The sequence below is a fragment of the Nannobrachium achirus genome (assembly GCF_963921795.1).
Source record: "Nannobrachium achirus genome assembly, chromosome: 8".
NCBI classification, from domain to species: domain Eukaryota; kingdom Metazoa; phylum Chordata; class Actinopteri; order Myctophiformes; family Myctophidae; genus Nannobrachium; species Nannobrachium achirus.
The window spans coordinates 6,092,895-6,097,974 of NC_137817.1; the positions used below are offsets into that span (position 1 = coordinate 6,092,895).

General features: G+C 40.6%; 1 long non-coding RNA gene across 1 annotated transcript; it reads right to left on the bottom strand.

Annotated features, from left to right (window-relative positions):
* Positions 1 to 2,351: 2,351 nt before the first annotated feature.
* On the bottom strand, positions 2,352 to 4,683 carry LOC308289690. Its single transcript, XR_013962253.1, has 3 exons — positions 4,528 to 4,683; positions 3,752 to 3,911; positions 2,352 to 2,428 (listed from the first exon to the last, which is right to left on the bottom strand). It is a non-coding gene; the product is annotated as an uncharacterized lncRNA (long non-coding RNA).
* Between the last annotated feature and the right edge of the window lie 397 nt (positions 4,684 to 5,080).

The window sequence follows — 5,080 nt, forward strand, 5'->3', positions numbered from 1 at the left end:
TTCACTTTAAACAAAATATATTCAAAGACTTGCAAAAAAAAGAAATCACGATTTTCAAAAATAGCATATCAACACGCTCGCAGCGCAGCACTTGGTGCCGCGCTGTGAGCTTGTACGTCTACTATTTTTCAATAGTTAAAGTATTCAGTAATTCTAGGCCTAAACCATTCCTTATTTAGCTGGGAAGCCCCCCAAGAACCCCTGGGTATCCCCGGATCCCACTTTGAGAAGCTCTGCTATACACACTGGGTCAAATGACTTGACACGTCCATTCAAGAAGTTAATCTTCTGCACAAGTTGGACACAGGACAAGTTATTTTCTTATTGGTACCTTTGTTATCATGGTGTGAAAGGCTCTGACGAATCACGTCCCTATGCAGCCTAGCATCTCGAAAAGAAAAAAGAAAAGCATGTGAAGAACAAATACTGAGTGCTGATGATCTTTTTGTTCATATGAACTCTTCTGAGCCGTTCCTTTAAGTTTCCATTCCCACATGGGAACCATTGAGCCACACATCACTGAATGACTAGGGCTGCAAATATTGATTATCTTCTTAGCGATGATTCTATTGATTGCTTTTTTGATTAATCGAATTTATCTTATTATTACTAGGAAGAGGCCTCAGTGTCTCTTAACTTGATGCTTGTGTTTTCAGAGAGAGTCATCGCTGACCCCTGCTGGAGAGAGGAGGAAATGCATCTCTGTCGACCAGCTTTTAAATGTAACAGTATTCAGTGGTTCTCAACCTATGGGCCAGGACCCCTGGGGTCCCCACGTGATTTAGGGGGGGTCCCCAGATGACAGTGAAGCGACAGTTTAAGGACTTTTAAGACCTTTTTAATACCTACAAAATATTACATTACTGTATCAAACTACCCTAAAACTACCAACTACTAAAATGACAAAATGAGCATTCCCAGATGTGTCCTTAATATAGAGGGTATGCACGTGACATCACTGTTGCTGGAAGTTATGTGGGAATGACTACTGAGTGGCAAAAAACTCATTTCTGCCATTGACAGCCCATACACCCAAACAGAAAAGTCTTATCTGATTGTATTAAACAAAGTAAACTCACCAACATTGCGGCTGTACTGAAAGCTTGAATTTAACTCTTTCTATCTGCAAAGTTTTTGTTTCATAAGAATCCACCATAGGCATGTTATGAGCTACTTTCTGTCAAGCCATTCTGTGCAGGTTTTAATTTTTCCAAGTGTAAGGGTTTGGAAGCGCTCGTTTTCTACAACACAACATCCTGCTGCCTTCTGCATTATGTGCAAATTAGAACCAGGTGGTATGCAGGGCCAATGAGTGATTTGCAACTAGCACTTCCAAACTCCAGCGCTCCATGCTGCTCAATGTTTTGCCACTCAGTCTAGATTAGGGGGGCGGGTCCCAGTGGACGTGCATACCCTCTATTGATGACATTGGGACAGGGATCTCCATATTGTCATAACACGTATGACGTATGTTAATTAGTAAAGCCAAGCAGGGCCTTGGTCCTGGACATTAAGCAGTAAACAGAAACCTGTCTTTTTCTTTATTTGTAATTTATTTTTTATTGCCAAATATATTCTACAAAGAAATCTTCCAAGCTCAAAAACTTGCAATGTGAGCTTGTAGGTGTGCTATTTTCAAATAGTTAAGTATAAGTAAGTATATATACGGCTTCATTGGTAATGAATGTTGTCTTGTTGTGTAATCAAAAACTGGAAATAATTCTAGTGGAGTAAAAAAGTACAAAATATGGGGATGCTTTGGGGATTAAAACATTTACAGATGGAACACTTTGTACTGTGAGTGAGATAAATAAACAGTGTAAATTACAAGTGTAGATTGGGGTCGCAGAGATTAAAAATATTTTACTTCATAATTGATAATTGAGCATTCACAGATTCTATATTTACTAGAGTATAGGTCAATAATATTTTATTTGGGACTTGAAACTTGAAGAAGCAGACACAGATTTGCCATTTCATGCATTTTATTTAATTCATCAAATCACCATTTAATTGTTATACTTATTATTGATTTGCAGTATGTATATATAAGGAGAGAAATACAACAATTGTTAATAATTGGTTAGATTAGATTAACCGATAGCATAGAATATTTCTGAAACCAACGCACCAAAATAAAAATCACATAATCATACGATAATTAGAAAATGGAATATATTGGAGTCATTTAAAGATGTCCACTGGTTCATTCCACCAGCTTGTCCCCTGAGGATCCAAAGCAAAGAGAAAAAAATAAATATATTATATTGGGATGTCAGCCCTTCAGAATGCAGATCCTTGTTTTTCATTAAAAAAAATACATTCTTTCTTATTGTTGTTCTTGATACTCACAGGTGATTGGTCCAATGGTGAGGGGTTTGAAGCGTCCAGATGTGGAGATGGAGCGACGGCGCCTCCCTGAGCAAACCTGTGGAATAGCAGTAAGCACAGTGGCGTCAGTTCAGCAAAAGCTAGGGTATGGCAAAGATGGGAGTCCTCATGGAAAATAGGCATTACATTTTGGATAACACGGTTCTATTGTGAAAATAGCCGATCTACATGCTCACAACGCCTCGCGCTGCGAGGCGTTGTGAGCATGTAGATCTGCTATTTTCCCAATGTCTGAAAAAATGAAAAAAATAAAAACGACTTTTGTCAGTTTTTTACACAGGTTTCTATGGTTTCTTGGGCTGGATATGACAGCCTGGAATGGTTGTTCAAGTGCAGCTAAACTTGGCATGTTAGTAAACGTGCCACAATTAACAATAATGCATTGCACCTGTGCAGCTGACCTGCGGACCATGGGAATATACCATTATGTCAAGATGTGGAGAATATTATATAATACCTTGTAAAAGTGACCGTTTTGTTAAACTTTGCATTTGTAGTTATTTTAGTGTAATTTAACAACATAATAACCAGCAAAGATAGACAAAGAGACATTCATGGAATTATATTTAAAAGCAACGTTTATTTTTCCCCCTGGACCCAGCAGGGTATGGCAGCTGCATACCCCTGCCATACCCAGTTGACGCCCCTGAGTAAGCACACAGTCTGCTATACTGACCCAGGGGTGTCGCACCACATTCTGGGCCCTGGGTACAAGGATTCACTGCGTTTAACCCATTTAGACTGGGAACGTATTATTACGCATTATTTTGTGCTTTAACTATTGAAAAATAGCAGATATACAAGCTCACTGCGCGGCACTCGGTGCCACGCTGCGAGCTTGTAGATCTGCTACCTTTGAAAAATCGTGAACATTTCTTTGAATATTTCAAATCCTTCTAAGGTTTTTTGAAAAACCCATGTTTCTATGTCAGTGGAGCTCAAACCTTTTCATGTGAAGGACCCCCCAAAATGATATGTATTTGGCCACGGACCCCCACTCAAACAATTTAGTTACAGCCCAGGGACCCCCCAGAAGCTAAATTTGAGTTATAAAATGTTCGCTTAAAAAATACATATATTCAAAGATTTGCACACATTTTCACGACTTAAAAAAAATAGCAGATCTACATGCTCGCAGTGCGGCACTCGTTCCGCACTGTGAGCTTGTACATCTGCTATTTTGCAATAGCTAAAGTATAAAATAATTAGGGCCCGCTAAAGTATAAAATAATTAGGGCCCCTCCACCTTGGGCCCTAGTAACTCAGTACCACTTTTTCCCCCCTTGTGACGCCCCTGTACTGACCTAACTGTCTGGTGTGAAACAGCAGAGAGAGAGTGTAAAGAACATGTAAAGCTTACAGGAGCACACGAGGAGGCTCTCTGGTCACACAGGTGGAGGCTGCAGTGAAGGAAGACATCTTTGTAGTCTCCATGGAACAGGAAGAGCCGGGCAGAGAAACGGGCCTGGAGGGAAGAGCCGCTCTCAACCAGGGTCACCTGACCACGGTTGATAGGACACCTGGAACAAAGAAGGGACAGGTTGTACTGTAGGCCAGTGGTTCTCAACCTTTTCTGACCGCGACCCCCAAAATAATCATATTTTTACTGGGGGGACCCCCCCACCCTGACGAGCACTAAGAGTTGAGGCATTACATTTTGTATAACACGGTTCTATTGTGAAAATGGCAGATCTACATGCTCAACATGTAGATCGGCTATTTTCACAATTCCTGCCTCTAATAATAGACAAGTTGGCCAAGGTTTAATTTTTCATTTTAGAGGTGTTAAAAGGTCCTTTAATTGTCACTTTAGAAATGTGCAGATACCTTCCATACACTTAAACTTTATGTTGGTTTGTTTACTGTTGTGTGAGAAAACAATGTTGCACATTAAGTTACTTATCAGGGGACCCACAGCTTGAGAACCACTGCTGTAGGACCACGATGACACATCACCATTTCATCTGTCTTTTCTTTTTCTTTTATTAATTTCGTACAAATAATAAACAGCCTTCACATTATAGTTGCTGCCACACTCCCCATTAAGTACCTCACTCCCACCCAACCCGCTTTTTCATTATAGTTTTGTACTGTGTAGCAAAAAAATATATTTAAAATAAGAAGAATGAAACATACTTGTTTTGAATGAGGAAGTGACGCACGAGGTCATCAGACTGAGTGGCGTAGCAGCTGTCCAGAACGACCACAAACCTTGGATCGGTTTCCCCCACAGATACTCCTACATACAGGGCAGAGCCCACTGGCAGGGTGACTGGGCCTGCTGGGTAAGGCTCTGTGTAGTTGGAGTTCAGGAACAAGGACATGGAGACGTTGGATGGTGAACCCACACCTGGATTGCCACCCCTAAGCCTGTCAAGGAAACATAACAGTTACAGCAAAGGATCAAACTTTATCAGATGGGGTTTTTGAAGTGCAAACTGGCTTGGAAAGAAATACATATCGTCGTTGTCGGGTGAAAACCTTGTATGTCCAAAACCGTTCGTTTTGCATTTATCATTTTAAAAATGATTTGAACTAGTGAAAACAGCCGATCTACAAGCACACAACGCCTCGCACCGCGAGGCGTTGTGTGCTTGTAGATCTGCTGTTTTCACTACTTTAGTGCGACGGCCTTGTATGATGGAAGCAGGGCTTTACTTTGCGAAAGAAAGTACAAATTTGAAACTTG